The sequence below is a fragment of the Mastomys coucha genome, unplaced genomic scaffold (genome assembly GCF_008632895.1).
Source record: "Mastomys coucha isolate ucsf_1 unplaced genomic scaffold, UCSF_Mcou_1 pScaffold22, whole genome shotgun sequence".
Lineage (NCBI taxonomy): Eukaryota > Metazoa > Chordata > Mammalia > Rodentia > Muridae > Mastomys > Mastomys coucha.
The window spans coordinates 131,008,283-131,029,276 of NW_022196905.1; the positions used below are offsets into that span (position 1 = coordinate 131,008,283).

A 20,994-nucleotide genomic window follows, 5' to 3' on the forward strand; every position below is an offset into this window, starting at 1 on the left:
AAAAAGAAACAACTAATTCTGTGAAAGTGCTTGCCACCAAGCCTGACACCCTGAATTTAATCCCCAAGACCCACATAACAAAGCAAGGCATAATGGCCCACACTTGTAACTCCCATGTCCTGCTGGGAAAGCTGGCTGGCCAGCCACTCCAGGCAAATCTGGGATCAAATTAGGATATCAAGAGTCCAGGGTCTCACAAAACAAAGTGGACAGTGACTTTGGAAGGTCACCTAAGGTTGACCTCTGACCACCACATGCACGTGTGCATATATAAACACAAGCCAGTGTTTGTACATGGGTTCTGGATCTCCAACTCAGCCATACGACGGGACCATCCCACCAATGCCCTACACCCACCAGACCAAATGTACTTCCTTTACACATATGCAAATGACGTTTCCTTTAAAGCTCTCTATATTTCAAGCTATAATATTAAATATAAGATTATAATCTTTCAGGCTATAATATTAAATTTGAATAATTTTAATTTAGATTATGTCTGAGATAAGATTAGGAAGAATTTTTCTTTTATCTCCCCCACCACTGCTGGGCTGCTCTCGCTGCATACCTGCCTTCAGATCCCAGCATCCACATTGGGTGGCAAACAACCACTTGTAATTCCATATCCAAGGTATCTAACGCCCTTTGCTGGACTCCATGGGCACCTAAACACATGCATATGCTCACACAAACATACACATAAAATAATGAAAAGGAAATATTCAAGAAAAATCCATTGCTGTGGGGGGTGGGGAGCCCAGTGGCACACTCCTTACCCAGAACCAGAAGTGGGAAGTTGCCACGAGTTCAAGATCAGCCTGACTATCATAGTAATAACCAGGCCAATGAAGGCTGTGTAGAAAGGCCCTATCAAAACACCAAACCAAGCTGGGCATTGTGGTACACACCTGCAATCCCAGCACTCGGGAGACAGAGGCTGGCAGATCGCTGTGAGTTCGAGGCCAGCCTGGTCTATGTTTGGGTCTAACAAGAATTGAAAAGAAGTAGGGCCGGGCGGTGGTGGCACACGCCTTTAATCCCAGCACTTGGGAGGCAGAGGCAGGTGGATTTCTGAGTTCAAGGCCAGCCTGGTCTACAGAGTGAGTTCCAGGACAGCCAGGGCTACACAGATAAACCCTGTCTCAAAACAAAAAAAAAAGAAAAAGAAAAGAAAAGAAAAAAGGAAAGAAGTAGGGCTGGGGATGTGGTAAGGTCAGAATGTTTGCCTCGCATACACAAAACTTTGGGTTCCATCTCCAGCACCAGGTGTACTGGTAAGACGGTGCCTGCCTGTAATCCCAACACTTGCAGAGTGGAGGCAAGAAGATCAGGAGTCACATAGTGAGTTTGAGACCAGCCTGGGCTAAATAAGACAGACAACCCCCTCCCCTCAGGGTCATAAGCCTGTAATTCAAGGACTTGCCCAGCTAAATCATGAAAGAGGAGGAAAGATAAGAGGAGAGGAGGCGAGGGAAAGGACCATGTATCCACTTGGTGACCTTTGTTTCTTCTAGAGCTCCTGAGGTTCTGTCATTCCTCGTGGTCTATAGGTCAGGAAGCTTCTGGAGCATGTGGCACCTCTACAATGGGAACAAGATCTGCATCATCCGCTTCAGATGTGTTCTTGGTACCCTGGTAAGAGCAGGACCCACTTCACACAGAAAAGCAGTTGAACCCTCCACCCACTCCAAACTCAGATCTGTATGGAGCCTGGTATGGTCCTCACGAGAGGTCCTGAGGTGATCACTGGAGTGTCGGAAGCTCACCTGTCTTATCTTTATTGATGTCCTCTGTAACCCCTGAAGAGTTGCTTTAGGACCTGGTTATCATCCAATGGCTTTCTAGCCAACCCTCATGCCACGATGTGGCTCAGGAGCAGGTTTTTTGGACAACAGTATCTCTTCTGTGCTTCACAGAGCCTGGATCAGTGTCCAGTGAGTTTCCTGTGTGCTAGCCAGCTCCTTTTTAAAGCATACACAGGAGAGCCTTTCTCAGGGAGAGAGAGGGGTTGGGGGTGGGACTCAGTAGACTCGAGCTGGGGTTTCACACCTATGATCCCTGCACTTTGGGAGACGATGCAAGGGTATGGTGGGAGTCTGAGTTCAGTTTGACCTACACAGTGAAACTCTGTCCGAGACAAAACTAGGTGAGAGCCACCAGAGCCATACCCTCTCGGGACAGACCCCTGGCTCAGCACACCACGTAGCCAGGACTCTCTTCCAGGACTACAGCAACATTTGTTATACAAGTCACTGGGTGTGTGGTAGTCTCCAGCTTCTCAATGACTTCAGTGTCACTGACCAAAGCCGCTCTCCACCTGCCCAGCCCAGTGATGCACAGAATCGGGTTCTGGCTCCCTGTGCATAATTGGACATGCTGGGGCAAGTTCTTGAACTTCTCTGAGCCTCTGTTTCTCTATGAGTATCAAATAAAATAACGACAAGGATTGGGGTTGTGGCTCAGTGGGAGAGCCCCTGCCTAGAATCCCCCAGGGAGGGGCTGGGGGCGTGGCTCAGTGGTAGAGCCCCTGCCTAGAACCCCCCAGTGAGGGGCTGGGGCGTGGCTCAGTGGTAGAGCCCCTGCCTAGTACACACAGAGCTTTGGGTTTGATCTTGATGCCTAGATAATATATTAAAGAAATAGTAGGTTTAAAAGAACTTTGTAGATTACAGAGTGCTTAACACATAGAAGTTTTTAAATTATAATTTACATGTGGCTTTGTTTTTGTTTTTTGTTTGTTTGTTTGAAATAGGGCTTTGCTATGTAGACTAGGTTGACTCGAAACTTGTAATTATCTTAACCTCAGCTCCTGAAGTGTGGGGTCACAAGTGTGAGTCACACACTCAGCTCATTCCTATATATGATTTATATTCGCTCTTTGCCCAGCAACAGTATCAATCCCAGATTTCCCCTCTCTTTACCCTTGATCTTCCTGCAGTTGACCCAGACCTCTTCACACGGAAGCCACCAGAGTCCTCCTAAGCCTTGAGCAGCACCCCACCCTGTCTCACAGAGGCAGCTGTTCCCTGACGCCTACCAGGACTCTGCCCTTGGGGGTCATTAACCAACAACCCATCAGGCAGCCTCCAGCCTCCCCAGCACGTGCCAGCCACACCTTCCACTCAGCGGCCAGCAGAGCTCAAGTTCTTTCTCCCAAACCCCTCACAGCTCCCTCCCCTCAGACCTCTCCTCCTTCCTCATCCCCATCCCCCTGCCCCACCCCCACCAGGTGTGCGAAACTATAGTTGGTCAGTTTTCCCATGGATTTAAAAATCAAATGAGCCTAGAAAAGAAAATGAAGATGAGTTGTAATCTCACTAAGACTGTCATAGTTTATAACCTGCTTTCAACCCTCAGCAGGGTGTGGTTGCCCCTGTGTTGTCCCATAAGATCAGGAGTTGGAAAAAAAAAAAAAAAGAGGGCCTGGAAAGATAATTCAGTGGTTAGGAGTTCTTATCAGTCAGTCATGAGGACCAGAGTTCAGAGCCCAACACCTACACAAGCCGAGTATCACTCATGCCTGCAACCCTAGCCCCAAGGAAGGGATCAGAGGCAGAGAGATTGCTGGGACTTGTCAGTTCCAAATTTAGCTGAGACATCATGAGCCCCAGACCCCGCCTGTACACAACCCAGACACAGATGCACACAAATAATCTTAAAAAATAGTCTGAGCTGAGCAGTGGTGGAGCACGCCTTTAATCCCAGCACTTGAGAGGCAAAGACAGGCAGATTTCTGAGTTCAAGGCCAGCCTGTTCTACAGAGTGAGTTCCAGGACAGCCAGGGCTAACACAGAGAAACCCCGTCTCGAAAAAAACAAAAACACAAAGTCTGTTTCTAAAAAGGCACGGTGGATTGTGCCTTTAACCTCAGCACTCAGAGGCAGAGACAGTCAGATCTCTGGGAGTTCAAGCCAGCCTGGTCTACCTAGAGAGGTCCAGGCCAGACAGGGCTACACAGTGATGCCTGCTGTCAAACAAAAACAAAACAAAAAAAGCATCCATCTCTGGCTGTGGCTGTGGCATAGGATGGATGAATCACTAAACAACTAAGGGCTGGGGCTATGGCTCAGTCGATAGAGTGCTGATCTAGCATGTGAACCCCTGGGTTCCCTCTCATGTAGTACATAAACAGGACGAGGTGGTACACACCTGCAATCCTAGTGTTAGGAGTCGGGGCTCAAGAGCATCCTTGGTACTGGACATGGTGGTGCACTTGGGAGACGAGTCAGGTGGATCTCTTGAGTTTGAGGCCAGCCTGATCTACATGGTGAGTTTCAGGATAGCCAGGGCTATCCAGAGAAACCCTGTTTTAAAAAAAAAAAGAAAAAAGCATCCTTAGCTGTACAGAGTGGCCAGCCTGGGCTACAGGAAACCTTGTCTTAAATAAATAAATAAGGAGGCTGGAGAGATGGCTCAGTGGTTAAGAACACTGACTGCTCTTCCAGAGGTCCTGAGTTCAATTCCCAACAACCACTTGGTGGCTCACAACCATCTGTAATGGGATCCGATGCCGCCTTCTGGTGTCTCTAAAGAAAGCGACAGTGTACTCACATACATAAAATAAATTAATTAATCTTTAAAAGAGAAATAAGTAAATAAACAAACCAACAAAAACCCTGACCCCATTAAGATTATACAACTTAGACCTCGTACTGTATGCAGCAGGTACTCTCTGGGTCCAGAAGGGAAAAGGCTTATTCATGGACCTCTTTGTTGAGGTAACAGGATCACATTTGAATCTTCTGTTTTTAAGAGTTCACCTTGTCTTGGCAGCTGTCTAAAAGTTAATCCTGTGAAGGGACCTCAAGCAGACCCTCTGCGGAAGTCTCGCGGTGCCCATGTCGAAAAACATCGCAGCATGTTCATCTGCCTTCTGTTGGCCTCGGGATCTCCTGAAGGGAAAACTAGCTCCAAGCAGTATAGAAGAGGGAAGAACTCTAAAGGATACAAGAGTGACCCAGGTAAGTCCCTTGTCCCAGTCAGAAGACCCATTGAATGACAGTGTGCCTAATACATTAGAGAGTCTGAGGGAGGGGTTCTGTGGAAGCGGGGGCTGGGGGTAGGGGCGGTTTCTGTTGGACAGCTTGGCTGCCACCACCACCAAAGACAGAGAGGCTAGCTCTGCCTCTCACCAGAGCTGCTACTCCATTGCCTGGGAGAGAAAGTGCCGAACCATGAGTGTGAATTACTTCCTTCGTCCCCACAGCCAATCCCTGACAGGGCTGGTAGGATGGCTCAGCCGTTAAGAGCATTTGCCACCCTTGCATAGGACCCAAGTTTGGGTCCCAGCACCACACTGGGTAGTTTACAACCACCTAGAACTCCAGCTCCAAAGGGTCTGACACCCTTTTCTCGTCTTTGAGGTCACCTGCACACACAATGGCATACATACACACACCTACAGAAAGAAAGAGAGTTTAAAAATGTACTGTCTGATAGGAAGCAGCCGAGAAAGGAAGGGTTTCTTTAGGCTTTCGGTTTAGAGCAGCAGTTCTCAACCTGCGGGTCGGGAACCCTCTGGTCAAACGGCACTTAGGTCACCGGCATCATCTAAGACCATCAAGACACACAGATATTTAAGTTATGATTCATAACAGTAGCAAAATTACAGTTATGAAGTAGCAATGAAAATAACTTTATGGTCCAGGGTGAGTCAGCAGCACGGCACGAGGAGCTATATTAAAGGTTTCAGCATTAGGAAGGTTGAGAAGTGCTGGTTTATAGAGGGTTCCGGCCATCATACCAGGCAGCATGGCAGAGCTCATGGCAGCAGCAGGAATATGTGGCAAAGACTTCTCACATAGTGGTCAATAAGGAAGAGACAGAATCGCCTGGGACCAGACTTAGGAGAATCCTCAAAGGCCTGCCCAGAGTAACCTTCCACAAACCAGGCCCCTCCAACTAACAACTCCACAGCCTTCAATATAGCACTGTAAGGTGCTGGAGAGATGGGTTTCGCAGTGAAGAGCGCTTCCTGCTCTTGCAGAGAACCTAAATTTGGTTCCTAGCATCCACCTTGGGCAGCTCACCGCCACTCTGATGCCCTCTTCTGGCTTTCTCAAACATCAGCACTCATTAACACATAAAAATAGATCTAAAAACAGCAGCACAAGCCAGGGACTGGTCATTCAAAATGTGAGGACATCCCAGATTCAAACAGTAATTCCATAGATTGTGGGAACTTAGACAGCTGAAGTAGGAAGACCACAAGTTCGAGGCCTGCCTGGGCCAAATAATGAGAAGAAGAGAAAACAAAGATTCCCCTAAGGCTCAGCTCCGTTGAAGATTCCACAGACCAGAGACCTCAGATGACAGGACTCCAAGTATCAGAAGTCCCTGTCCCTTGTACTGTTCCTGGCCCTGTGCCACTGCTGTTCCACCCTGATGGAAGATTGACCCAAGCCCTCTGATCCAAGAAGATGCCCTCTGAACGACCAAGCTGATATGCTGATGGGGCTAGCAAGGGTTGGGCACAGAAGCCTGGCCTTGGCTCTGGGTTCCCGCAGGCATGATGAGCGCTGACTCACCTGCATAATCTAGACTCGCAGCTCAGACAAGCTTGTTTCCATTTAGCCCTTGTTTATTGTTTGTGTGTTCTTATCTCTCCCTCTCTTTCTCTCTCCCTTTCTCTCTCTCCCTTCCTCTCTCTCTCTCTCTCTCTCACACACACACACATACACACTCACACACACACACACACACACACACACACATACACATACACATACACACTCACACACACACACACACTCACACACACACACACACACACACACACACATTTTTACAACAGCACTTTTTATTTGTCGGGAACAGGGTTTCTTTGTAGCCCTGGCTGTCCTGGAACTCAGACTCTCCTGCCTCCTCTACCTTCCGAGTACTGGGGTTAAAGGCTGTGCCACCACCTGGCTGCAACAGCACATTGTTTATAGTTTACATAATCATCTCTGTGACTTCATAGGAAAGGCAGCCCCTCCCCTCTGCAGGTGTGTGAGCTGAAGGGACCCAAGGAACTAACCAGAGAGGACCAGTGGGCAACCCTTAGTCTGGATTCCTAACCGCCCCCTCTCCCGCCACCACCCACACACACCCATAGCTTTGTGACCAGCCTGGAGTGGAAGGAACCTGGAAGCCTCCTGAATGGTGGTTCATTGCCAGCATCCATTGGCTCATATTGCAGCCGCCTGGCTCCCTCCTAGATACCCCCTTGGGCCACTGATCTATTGTTTATCTTTGTGTGTTTGAGGGGTGTGTGTGTCTGTGCATATGTCTGTCTCTGTGTATGTGTGTGTGTGTGTCTGTGTCTGTCTGTGTGTGTGTGTGTGTCTGAGTGTCTCTGTGTGTGTGTGAGTGTGTCTGAGTCTCTGTGTATGTGTGTCTCTGTCTCTGTGTATGTGTCTGAGTGTCTCTGTGTGTGTGTCTGAGTGTCTCTGTGTGTATGTCTGAGTGTCTGTGTGTGTGTGTGAGTGTCTGTGTATGTGTGTCTGAGTGTGTGTATGTGTGTGTCTGACTGTATGTGTGTGTCTGTGTGTGTGTCTGAGTGTGTGTGTGTCTGAGTGTCTCTGTGTGTGTGTCTGAGTGTCTGTGTGTGTGTCTGTTTGTGTGTCTGTCTGCAGGCTTAGCATGTGCTTGCTTTGGGGAGTTGGCTCTTTCTAGTGTGGGTCCTAGAATCAAACTTAAGTTGTCAGATTTTTCACAGCAGTGCCTTTGCTCACTGAGCCATCTCGCTGGCCCGTTTTTCTTCTTTTTTACTTTTGTATTACATTTTCCCTGTTATGAACAAAAGCTAAAATACTAGTGTGAGAATTCCGAGCCTCCTCCCCAGACAGAAACCAGTGAGTGTTTTATCCAGGTCACCCTGAGACACTCCCAGCTCAGCCTGCTCTCTGTAACCTATAAGAAGCCACCTTGGGAGTGGGCATGAGGGCTCATGCTGTGAGATAGGCAGGTAGATCTCTATGAGTTTGTGGCAATTCTTGATTGACAGTTCCAAGGCAGCCTGTGAAACCCTGGAGCTGATGGGGGTTAGGGGTGGGGGTGGGGTCAGGTGGGGAAGAGATTTTCTTGGAAACAGAGTTGATAGCTCCTTTGGTAAAGTGTTTGTCTTAAAAGATTGGATCCCCAAACCACCTAGAAGGCCAGCCTGGTGACCTCTTGCTTGTGATGCCAGCAACGGAGAGCTAGGGCAGGACGATCCCTGGGGCTCGATGGCCACCCAACCTAACCTGATGGTTGACCACCAAGAGACCCTGCCTTAAAAGAGACAAGATTGGGGTTCAGACAAGATTAAGAGCACTAGCTGCTCTTCCAGGGGACCCTGGTTTAATTCCCAGCACCCACATGGCAGCTCACAACTCCAGTTCCAAGAGATCCAAAATCTTCACATGTGTGTGTGTGAATGTTTTTTTTTTCTTTCATAAAATTGGTTTATTGTAGACAATAGGCAGCAGTTATAAAATAAATATTATATGGAGATAAGTAATAGTTGATGACAGTAATAACCCAAGTAACATTAAGAAAAAAGTCTATTCAGAACACAATTTTTTTTAACTTACAAAAATGGCATTGAAAGACAATGTGATTTATTTCCATGAGTTAGTAACATTAATCACATGAAATATATGAATATTTGTGAGATTTTTCAACTAATTTATCTATCTTCATTTATAACAAAGACGGTAATCCATATATTTTACCCTAAGACCCAGAATGAGAAATGTGCTCATAGCAGTTTTCAATGAACTATCATCACTCTTAGATTTGCTGAGTCCATTCCTCTTTTGTTTGGAATGCTGAAAACTGACCACAATTTTATCAATATATAAACATGAAAATTACCTAGATGTGATTTTTTTTTCCAGTTGAAATATTGACCACTTCATAATGCATTCAACACAATTTTTTAATCTTAGGCACATTTACAACTTCTGTGAAAATATTTCATATGTACAGACATGAGCACCTTCAGAGAAGAAAAATTATTTTCCAGAGCTGGGAAAACTTAGTTGATAGAGTGCTTGCCTAGCACTCTACAGCTGAAGACATGATCTACACCCAACACAGCATAAAAATGGGCATGGTGGTACGCTCCTGCAATTCTAACATTTGAGAGTAGAGACTAGATAGAGGATCACAAAGTTGAACATACATGCAGGTGAAACACCAATACACATTAAATAAGTAATTAAATGTGTGTGTGTGTGTATGTGTGTGTGTGTGATAGAGAGAGAGAGAGATGGGGTTGGGGAGAGCATGGTGCCTGAGAAACAAGGCTGTACACACACACACACACACACACACACACACACACACACACAAGAGATCTTCATTTTGCAGCCTTGGGCTTTAAAGAAAAGAAAAGATAATAGAGCTACTCCGGCAGCTCCCCTTGACCTAACGACTCCAACTACCTTCCCACTCCTCCTAAGGATTGAATCTGAACCCCTTACCAGGGTCGCTGGGCCATACAGACCCTGACCCCTCCTCACCTCCCTCCCTCTACTACTACCTCACTCCCCCTCAACTCCCCGCCCCCCTCCCCGAGTGTGTGTGTGCGTGTTAGGGAAGGTCTCTTCACTACAAGGTGCTGGCTGGCCTAGAACTTGCTGTGTACGGCAGAGTGGCCTTGAGCTTGTGTTTTCTTGGCTTCCAGCCATACACCACCATACCTGCTTTCTTCTATTTCCTAGCAGCCTTAGTCTTCCTTTGGCCACCTTCACACTTGTCTGTCAACATCAGCTCTCACCATGCACTTTCTAGAAGATTCTTCCCTGCCTTCCACAGATGATGTCATTCTCCCCCGAGCTTGAGCTTCCACTTTCAAAACACTCAACAATCCAGACTGCCTGCCTTCTCTAATGGGAGCCCCAGGAGAGCCTGGGTCAGGCTTCTCTGTTCACTTCCCCAGGGCAATGGTCGCCTGGCTCCCCCGCGAGGCTCAGGTGAGGTGTGCTAAGTGGGTACATGTCCATTTCAGCCTTGACCTTCCCGTTCACGTGGCTTTCCAGTGTCCCAGAGTCTCTAGAAACATCCTGAGGAGTGGTGTTCCCAGTTCTGCCCCTTGTCTTTTGTGGCAATTGAGAGACCATGTGGTTTAATGTAAGGTTAAGTCCAGATTCAGAGACTTCCAGTGTGGGCTCTGCCATTCAGAGGCTATGCATAGATCATTTTCTTTTGTTTGGTTTTTTGTGTCTTTGTGTCTGCTTTTTGTTGTGATATTTATTTATTTATTTATTTATTTGGTTTTTCGAAACAGGGTTTCTCTGTGTAGCCCCAGCTGTCCTGGAACTCACTCTGTAGACCAGGCTAGCCTCAAACTCAGAAATCCGCCTGCCTTGTTGTGTTTTTTAAATAAGGCCTCACATAACACATGCTAGCCTCAAACTCACAACATAGCTGATGCTGGCTTTGAACCCCTGATCCTCCTCCCAATACTGTCCTAAAGGCTAGGATTACAGTCTTGATCCACTACATTTGACTGTACAGCTTAGGCTGGCCTGGAACTAAGATCATCCTGCCTCAGCCTCCACAATGCTGGAACTACAGGCCTGCACCACACCCCATTTTATTTCTGATATGTATAGAGTCCATGGCTGAGCTTCCAAAGAAACCAAGCGCAGCCTGACACACGGGTGCCGGCTACCGGGCCCGACTTCTGCAGTTCTCTCTTCTAAACCCTTTCCTGAAACCTTTGAACATAGGGACCTCTAGGGCCCCAAGACCACCTGGCTGGCCACTTGTAACTAGCCCTTCCTTCTTTGTCTTGTATCCCAGCACCAGATAGCACAGGTGCCCTGAAGATATTTACAAGTGAGCCGTCCACAGCAGCAGCTTCTGGAACACACGGGTGGCTAGGCCTTCCTGCCTGTCACAGGTAAACAGACTTCTTGGAGATATGAGGCATTAGGAACCCTCACATGACCAAGGCAAGAAACTAGAGAAAGGACCCAGAGCCGGGTAGTGGTGGCAGCACACACCTTTGAGGCCAGCACACCAGAGGCAGAGGTGGGCAGATCTCTGAGTTCAAGGACAACCTGGTCTGTGGATCAAGTTCCAGGATAGCCAGGGCTACGTGGAAAAAAAAATCACCGAAAGGATCCAGATTTTACTGAGTAATAAAGACGAGAGAGAGGCTGTGAAGAGAACATGTAGCCCAGAGGGACACGGAAGCTTCAGGAAGCTCAGAGCCTTGATTCTTGTCTTCTGTACAGGGTTGGAGACTGTTCGTGGACCCCAAGGGCCACCTGTGCAGGAATGGGTATCATCTGGGGCTCTTTGTCCTAAAGGCATCAGTATCCCTCAAACCCAGCCTTTCTGTTTCTGCTCGCCCTGCCCTCCCTGGCTGCCTTCCGCCCTGGGTCGCCTGTTGCCCAGACTGTCTTCATTTAAAATATAGTCCCAGGTGACCTTGAAGTTCTGTCTTCCAGTCACTACCTCCCAAATGATGAGATCACAGGAATGCATGCCTGGGCCATGTTTACGTGGTGCTACGGATAGAACCCAGGAACCTAGATCCTGAGCTTGGGTCCTCCCTGGGGAACCAGGCGACCGTGGCCCTGGGGAAGTGACCCAGGCTCTTTTGGGGCTCCCATTTGAGAAGGCAGGCAGTCTGGATTGTTGAAGTGTTTTGAAAGTGGAAGTGCTGGGCCCCGGGGGATCTTGGAGGAGAATGACATCATCTGACACCATGGAAGGCACAGAGACTTCTGGGAAGGCGTTCTCTGCTGAAAGGCAGGGAAGCCTTCCAGAAAGTACATGGCTAGTTTGAGGCTAGCATGGGTTCTGTGAGGGTTAGTAGAGTGGTAGACAAGCGCTCTACCAACTTAACCACGTTCCCAGTTTTGAGGCAGGGTCTCTCTATGTAGCCCAGGCTTGCCCCAAAGGCAAGGTAAACTAATTACTTTATAGTAATTAGTTTATTTACCTATACTACTTATTTTTTATTACAGCTATTTATGTGTGTGGGGTAGGGCACATCCTACTGTATGGGTGTGGAGGTCAGAGGTCATCTTGTAGGAGTCAGTTCTCTCCTTCCTCTAGGTGGGACCCAGGGACTGAACTTAGGTCATTCGTGCTGGCAAGCACCTTTACACACGGAGCCCCCATACCAACTCCACTCACCCATGACCCTTCTGCCAGTCTCCCAAGTGCTGGGATGCTAGCCTGCTCACCATACCTGGCTCTCTCTGTCTTGTCTGCTGCTGCTCTGAGCATGGAGACCATCAAGACTACCCTCTAAGTCCATCTCCCCTATCATGTATTTCTCCTGTGTGAGCACTTTAGGTCATAAGTGCTCTAAGTCTCCCCCACTGTCCTGGGGACTGGGGGTGGGGGGGGCTTCTTTGGTATCCGTCTTGTGAGATAGGAGCACCCCCAGAGCTTCGTCACCGATGATGAGCATCCACCCTCATTCCAGCCGGAGTCTTCAGCTCAGATGAATAAGTCTTGATTTGTCCCCTGAGCCATTACCACCCTCAATTCATTCCACTCAAAGGCTTTTCTCTCCAAATGGCTCATCTGACGCTGGGTGCAGTGGGGCCCCCTCGGAACTCCGCTTCCACACGTGGAGGATGTGCGTTCTCTCCTGTAATACTCGCCAGGGTGATGAGCTCTGACGTGGGTTCGAGCCTATTCGGGTGCTGTATCTGCCCTGTGATTTTCTCCTCTTTATGACTGCTCGCCTCCATCCCAGGAGCATCCTGCCTGCCTGCATTCATTGGGAGTCTCTCCAGTGTGAATTAGGGAGTGAATGGAAATTTTCCCTTATTCATAGTGTACAAAGATTCCCACTGCTGCGAAAATGTGTTGGTTTTCTGCTGAATCCCATCCAAATGTCTGGGTAGAGTGTGGCCCAACATGAGGACTGGCATAAATATCATGACCAAAGGCAACCGGGGAACAAAAGAGGCCATTGTCCCACAGGCTCAGTCCATCATCTAGAAACCAGGGCAGGAGCTCAATGCGGGAACCTGGAGGCAGGAACTGACACAGAGACCTTGACACAGTGTGGCTCGCTTCCCTTGGTTTGCTTAGCTACCTTCCTTCCTTCCTTTCTTTCTTTTTTAAAATTTATTTATATATGTGAGTCTATAGCTGTCCTCAGACACACCAGAAGAGGGAATCGGATCCCATTACAGATGGCTGTGAGGGTGGTTGCTTGGATTTGAACTCGGGACCTCTGGAAGAGCAGTCAGTGCTCTTAACCACTGAGCCATCTCTCCAGCCACCAGCTACCTTTCTTATACAACCCAGGACCACCTCTATAACCCAGACTGGTCTCAAACTTGGCCATTTCCCTGCCTCAGCCTACTGATTGCTGAATCAGGTAAGAAGTAGATGCCTCTCTGTTTCAAGCCTGTCCAAAGCCTACCTCTTCCCAAAAGTCTTCCAGGATTCTGTGAACCTAGGCATTGACACGTTTCTGAGGATTTGGTGTCTACAAAAGCTCTGTTCATCTATGGTCGGTTTATACCTGTTTTTCCTTCTTCTCTGACAGACAATGTTTGAAGGACAACCACATCTTGTATTTGCATTCTCCACGGAGCCTTCAAGTGCCGAAACACTGAGGGAAGGCCGTCTGTGCCGTGGTAACTGTGTCACTATGGACTCTGTGGTATAGGAGGTGGCTCTGGCCGTTGGCCTTTGAAGATGAAGTTCTCCTTTTCCAGATGGTTCTCACATAGGGCGGCAGGGGATTTCTCATTGCTACACCTTCCACCCTTGCCACCAGGCAGCCCAGCCATATTAACTCAGAAGATCCATAAAAGGGCAGGAGCCCATGGTCCATCCCCTCTGCTTGAAGATGTTATTAGTTAGTTAGAGCTGTGCTAGGACGTAGGACTGACCTTGGGAAGGGGCGCTGGTGTGTCAGCTCACACACCCAGCTTGCAGGGGAGGCTGGCTCACGAACCACCCTCAGGGTGACCTTGGAGGTTTGCAGGCTCAGCTACCAGGGCACCTAGACCCATACCTGTTGGGAAATGGTAATTTCCATACTTAGAAGGCAGACAGTTTATGGAGGCAACACAGAGACATGAAGGAGTACACTGAGCTGTCTCCCGAAGGGACCTCAAGCGCAGGTCACATCCCTTCCTTTCTGATTATGACTGAGTTCTGGGTCCCACCAAGGATAGAACTCCCCTTCCTTGTTGGCTATGAAAATTTCTTAATGTCTCTAAATCCCAAGTTCCCCTATGGCCACAGCCCTTCTTCCAACCAAGAATGTTAAGGGATAGAGATGTAGCTCAATTGGTAAGGTGCTTGCCTAGCATGCACAGAAAACCTCTGGTTCCCTTTTGCAATGCTTCAAAAACCAGGTGTGGTGGTGCATTCTTGTAATCCCAGTACTTGGGGACATGTGGGCAGGCTGCATCCGAATCCGTAGTCACCACATCCAAATCCCTTGTCTCCAGGGTCCTGTCCTCTGGCTCTGGAAATGTGTTGCTAGGATGTAATCTGTGCTGAGTCTCCAGTTGGACCTACAATGACTGTCCCAAGCCGCATTCAATGAGAAATAGCACAAGCAGATCAGAAGTCAAGAAAGTGCAGGCTCTTGGAGGAACAAAGGCCTAGGATGAAAGGTAATCCTAGGTCCATTCCAAAGGGGGCACTGGGCTTCTCGGAGCCTGCTCGGAGCCTACTCAACACATTAGTCTAGGGAGCGCTGAAGATTCCCCCTTGCTGATCTTGACAGCACACACCTGTAATCCTAGCACTTAGGAGATAGAGGTGAGGCAGGGCGCTCAAGAGTTCAAAGTCATCCTCGGCTACAAAGTGAGTTTAAGGATAGATAGCCTGGGCTTCAGACTTGAAATCCTTTCTCCAAACAAACAAACAAACAAACAAACAAACAAAAAGCTGTTTAGGCCCACATGCCGCGTTTCTGATTGCCCTACTTCCTTTTCTGATATCACCGGCAGGGCTCCCAGATGTTCCTTTTGAGCCAACTGCGTCTTCATTGAGGTCCCTGATTGTCATTCTATCATTCCCCCAACTTTGTGAGAGACTCCTTGAGTACTAAATGTGTAAGTCCCCACAGTGCCCACATGCCAGGCACATGCCAGGCACATGCCAGGCATCTTCCAGGCAGGGGCCATCATTAGGCCGGCTGTGTCTCATTGAATCTTCTCAATAAGCTTTGGAATAAGTCTTTTGTGGCTTCCTGTTACAATTGAGGGAATAGATGGAGAGAGCTTCATCAGCTTGCTCAAATCCATGCAACTCCTGAGTCGAGGAGCCAGGACTCAAATCTCCATCTCCTCTGCAACCGTGACCTCAAAAGTCCTAGTGTTGGATTGCAGGAGTTTCACTTCTGTTTGCTGGGATAAGCAGCCTGCTCTCTGGACTCTGTGGCCTTTTGAAAATGGTACTGCCTCTGCAATCTCTTCTTCATCCTGCCCAAACCTATCTAATGCTTTACAGGAACATATGTGCCCATGAGAGACACAAGCTTCCTACCAGCAGACACTAGCATATCTGCTGTGGGAATTGAGGGGATTCTTGAGTTGGGGCAGATTCAAGAGCTTCTGGTTATGCCATCAACTCCACAAGTCGGGCATTGTTATGGTTTATTTCTGCTACACTACGTCTGGGACCTCCCCTAGAGTGGCTGGAAATAGTGGACATGGTCCAAGTAGGGCTCTGTGCCTCCGTTCTGTCTGTGAGCTGGGTTTCTCTTCTCCCTGTGATGCTGTCTGGGGCTCAGATAATTTGAAGTGGCCCTGGCACACAGGTCCCTAGTGCCTCTACCTCTCTCGGAATAGTAGCCTCATCTTATGCTGTCTAGGCTATCAGAGCCCACACTATCTATATCCTTTTCCTATACCCTCCACTTTACCTATTCTACTTCTAGAATAGGGCTTTAATGGTCTAATGTTCTGGCCAAAATCACAATGAAGGAGAAAATTAGTGAGAAAGTTATGATACGGAGAAAATCCACTCACTGTGGAAGAAGAGAAAATAAACCTTTCTTTGGAACAGAGGAAAAGAAGAGAATGCTTAGAGCAAGGTCATGGCCTGTAAGCTACTACCCTACAACCCTGGAGCTCAAGTGAGCCCATCTTCACAGTGATGCAATGTGTATCACTGGACCAAGCTTGTATTTTTTTGCTTTTGCTGTTGATTGATGTAGTAGTGGTCATATAATTCAATTCTACTAATACACTTATGGAGAGATGTTTGGGATCACCTTGAATCCATGAGGCAACAAGACCAAGGGGAGACAACCAGCAAGGGATGACAGGACAGGTGATGAGCAAAAGGAGCCTGGGGTCCCTGGTGGCACCAATGAGTCACAATGCCTACACTGGAACCGTCTCCTTCCAGCCTGATTGCTGTGAAGTGAGTGTACTGTCTCCTGGAGCCTGAAACATTCCTAAGCTCTTCATAAAATGTCCCTGTCCTCACCACAACCCTGTGGATCTTTCTTACAGCTCTAAATGGAGAAAACAACCCAGGTTGCTTTTCCCTCTAAGTGTTGGTGCAAGAAAACCTGCATAGATGATAGGAAATGGACAGGAATGAAGGAAACCGTCCTGCAGTCTCTCTTCCCCCGTGGGTGCTCACGAACTGGGGTAGTTGAGTTTCTGTGAAAATAAGCGGGGCGGGAGACAAAGAACACAACACCAAGTAGCTTTATCAAGGTGTGTTTTTTACTAAAATGAACCAAGATATATATAGCTAAGGCAGAACAATCCTTCGGCTTTTAGCATAGACGTGAGAATAACATTGCAGTCTGTAAACCACCCTTCAAGCATGGGCTCCAGGCAGGGAAGCGGATTACAAGTTTCAGTTCCTTTGAAGTCTCGCGGCTACCAGGTCTGTCTTTGATCTCTGGTGCTGCCTCCGGTGATTCACACGTGTCTCGCAGGGCAGAGCAGCGCAGCGGGACACCACACAGGAACGACAACAATGAAAGGCAGGATTCTTCACAGCCAAAAGGACAGCCCCAGTAATTAGTCCCAACCCCTCACACCCAATGGACCCAGACCAGGAAAGATAATTCTAGAAATTTCCACATGCCCAAGTCTTCTCAGACAGGGCTGAGGAATAACTTTTAGAAAAAACATTGGTGGGGGTCGAGAAAAGGGAGTATACATGCCTAAGGTCCAGAGCCCAAAGAGTGAGAAGCCAGGTTAGGCCAGGTGTGGAAAAATTCTAAGACAGTGTCTATAGCTGGTTGTTGTGCAATAATGAATTGGAGCAATTTGTTGTAGCCGGAGCCAGCGGGTGCAAAGGGGTCGTACTCAGGAGACAGCCTTGGTGTCGATTGAAAATGCTCCTCTTGGAAGGAGGGCAGTGCTAAATGGTACCTGCTGCCCTGCTCTGTGCTCGGGCATGGGCCATCTTCCTTACCTCTCCTCCCTGCCCCTCCCTTTTTTCTTCTACCTTTTGTTCAAGTGAAGGCAGGAGCCAGAGGCACACACAGCCAACCTGAGTTCCTTTCATGAATCTAAGCATTGGGGGACAAGGAGGCTAGGGATTGGGCTCAGTTGGCAGAGTGCTTGCCTAGCAGGCACAAAGCCTGGCTTGGATCCCCAGCACCACATAGACTAGGTATGGTGGTAGACGCTTGTAATCAATCCTACCCTTGGGAAGTGGAGGCTGGGGGATAAGTCCAAGACTATTGGAGAAGCTAAATGTAAGGCCTGCCCCTTCCTCTTGGGAACTGTTTTCTAAATTAAAAAAAAAAAGAAAGAAAGAAAAAGTCAGGTTTCTCCTGCTGTCTCAAGTGAGACTGACACATACTCATTACCCCATTATAAGCAAACTCGAAAAAGCTGCCCTGCCTCTGGTATGTCTCAGAATAACTACAGGACCCAGGCACAGATGTGCTAAGTCAGAAGCTGTGACGCAGATTCGGACACTAGCCCTCAGTACACACCTTGTGCACCCCACACGGTCTACGGAGCTGGGTCCAGAATGTCAAGGCCAATAACTCACCAGCAAAGTGAGTCTCAGCTTGTAAAGTGAACGAGGGAGATGTGTCTCCAGAGAGAAAGAAGTCATGGCGATTAAATCTGGGCTTGGGGGCAAAAAAATGAAACATTTAAATGTGTACCTTGTGAAAGAATTATACACACGCACACACCCACCCCACTATCACCAGATTTCGTGTGTAAGGTACTGTAGGTTGAACTCTGGACCTCACACATTCTGGAAAGTACTCTCCCGCTGAGCCACGCCCCCAGCCCCTCACTGAGGAATTCTGGGCAAGTGCTCTACCATTGAGACATGCTGTAGCAATCTTTTGACTTGATTTTGAGACAAGGCCTTACTGAGTTGCCTAGGGTGGCCTGAATCTCACTCTGTAGCCCAGGCTGGCCTTGGACTCACATTTTTCCTCCGGCTTTGCCTACCAATCCACTGGGATCATAGATTTGCCTCATTATACCAAGCTTCTGCTACAGCTGATACCTTTAAACCAGTGTGTCTTCCCCTAGAAAGCCTCCCGTAGACAGCATAGCTTAGTGTTCTCTTAAATCCAATGAAGAGAACAGCTGCTTTTCCCTGTTCCTCCACATGAGGGCGCTCCACCACTCAGCTATGGGGTGATGTGTTCAAGCCTCTTCCACAATCTTTATGGGTGCATTTCTGTGTGTTCTCTGATGAGAAGCACTGGGGCATCTCTGCATGGTTTTTCTTGCCAGTTTCTCTTGTAGCTCTCTTCTTCGAGCAAACAAGCACATTCAGCGCACCCTCTATTTGTGCATTGCCATGGCCGTTCCTTGTGACTACTTTAGGAGCCAGATGACTTTAGCTGATTGAATGAATCAGTCTGAAATGAATGAGCTGATACTGTCTGCAAGTTAGGATTCTGACCAAAGGTTCCTTGAGGCTCTAGGGAAAGGGATTAATTGAGCATAGGGCTTTTCTCCAGTGTGAATTCTCTGACGTTGAATGAGTTTCATGATCTTGAAAGCCCTCACATGGTCATTGTTGTTGGTAGGTTTCTGTTGTGCCCGGGAAGTAGCCAGATTACACAGGATGCTGGCTGACTCCTCCCACACTCTCAGGTGAAAGTTGCCCCAGTGTTAAGCAGGTCCCGAGTCTCTAAACTGCTTTGTGTTCACAGCAGTCGACAATGTTCCGGCTGGTGCTAGTGTCACAGTGTTAAATAAACTTGATCCAGACTAACTCAACCATGCTTGCTTGCTTTCTTCCTCCCCAGCCCCCCACTTTGGTTTTGTTTGTTTGTTTTTTCGAGACAGGGTTTTCAGCCTCAGAGTGACTCTCATTCTACAGACCAGGCTGGCCTTGAACTCAGAAATCCGCCTGCCTCTGCCTCCCAAGTGCTGGGGTTAAAGGCGTGCGCCACCACCGCCCGGCCAAACACTGTTTCTTGAGTCATGGTTTCTCTCCATGTCTGGAGCCCACCATGCAGGCCAGTCTGGATCTCCCTGCTTGACTGACATGTTCATGCCACCATGCCCAGGAATTTCACCTGATTTCTAAGGATCAAACCAAGGACATCGTGCTCGAACAAGCATTTCACCAACTGAGCATCAGTAGCTGCCCTTGAGCCTGATCCTCCTGCCTCAGGCTTCTTTGTGCTGAGATGACAGTATGTGCTGCAAGGCCCAGCCTTCCCTGTGCATGCTCACATCCTTTCATACTCTATTTTGAAAATTTTAACATTTTTTTCAACTTTATTAAAGACTTGCCTAGAATTCCCCAGTGAGGGGCTGGGGGTGTGGTTCAATGGTACAGCATCTGCCTAGTATATGTAAGGCTCTGGGTTGGCTCCAGGTATAATAAGTACCAACTCTTCCCCTCCCTCCCATGATTATCCAATTGTTTCAATGTCATCTAATGAGTACCTCTTTCCCAACTATTTTGAAATTCTGCCCTCATTGTTAAATTCCTGTTCCAGTTGGCTACTTCCCTTGAATCTACTTGAACCTGCTCCAATACCTAATTATTTTTCGGTGTAATTTGCTTTGGTATCTGATACAATTGCTCTCCCTTTTACTGTTTCAAAATTCACACAATGAAAAACAGGCAGCTAATTTGGAGCTAATGAGAGTCACTCTGAGGCTGAAAAAATCTTAGTGAGCTGTTATTTATGACCAGTTGTCCACAGAGACAAGATACTAGGTTTTAAAACAGGGTGCAAGATAATATAATTAAAACAACAACCACAAAAAAAGCCACACGTAGTGGCACACACCTTTAATCCCAGCACTTGGGAGGCAGAGGCAGGTGGATTTCTGAATTGGAGGCCAGCCTGGTCTACAGAGTGAGTTCCAGGACAGCCAAGGCTACACAGAGAAACCCTGTCTTGAAAAAAATGAAATATTAGTTAACTAAACAAAAATTAATGTCAGGAACTGCACAAAAAGTCCAGTAGAGACTAGAGTCTAACAATCTTTTATTTTAAGCTATGGTTCTTTTATCTACAGTGTATTCCTGGAACCATTTTGTTTAAAAAAGAAAGAAAAAAAGAATGAGATCATGTTCTCGATAATGACCCTTGATGAGAAACTTAGTTTCAAATGAGATTTCGGTTTTAATACATCATACAATGTCGGAAGGTCATGTGACATGGCTCTGTCTCGGGATTTCACAGACCTCTGCACACGGCCCCAATGCCCAGACTGTCCAGTTTTTCTATCTCTTCTAGAAGTAGCCCCGTGACAAAAACCAAATGTAACATTGGCCATTGTGCGTCCCTTCTCAGGCTTCTGTGAAATTGTGAGAAAATATGTATCAGCTGCTCCTCTCGTTAAGCTTTTCCCAGAAAACAAATGCCTTTCTCTTGTCGTCTAACAAAGTTCCCTGAGGGCAGCCGGTGCCTTCAGAATTACCCCACGGGTCCTCACCATTGAGGAGTGCCTTATGTTTTTGCTGGGACAATACGTTTTCCATGGGGTTTTTGTTATTGTTTTATTTTTTGTTTCTTTGGTTTTTTGTGTTTTCTTTTTGGGGTGGGGGTGGTTTGAGACAGGGTTTCTCTGTGTAGCCCTGGCTGTCCTGGAACTCACTCTGTAGACCAGG

The 20,994-nt window shown here is 47.7% G+C and overlaps 1 long non-coding RNA gene across 2 annotated transcripts; it reads left to right on the plus strand.

The window, feature by feature from the left end:
• Positions 1 to 7,560: 7,560 nt before the first annotated feature.
• On the plus strand, positions 7,561 to 19,128 carry LOC116068569. Of its 2 annotated transcripts, none has more exons than XR_004109620.1 (4): positions 7,561 to 7,835; positions 9,784 to 9,941; positions 10,774 to 10,873; positions 13,496 to 19,128. It is a non-coding gene; the product is annotated as an uncharacterized LOC116068569 (long non-coding RNA). The 2 variants fall into 2 exon arrangements; XR_004109622.1 differs by lacking the exon at positions 7,561 to 7,835 and adding an exon at positions 7,928 to 7,948.
• The last annotated feature ends 1,866 nt before the right edge of the window (positions 19,129 to 20,994 follow it).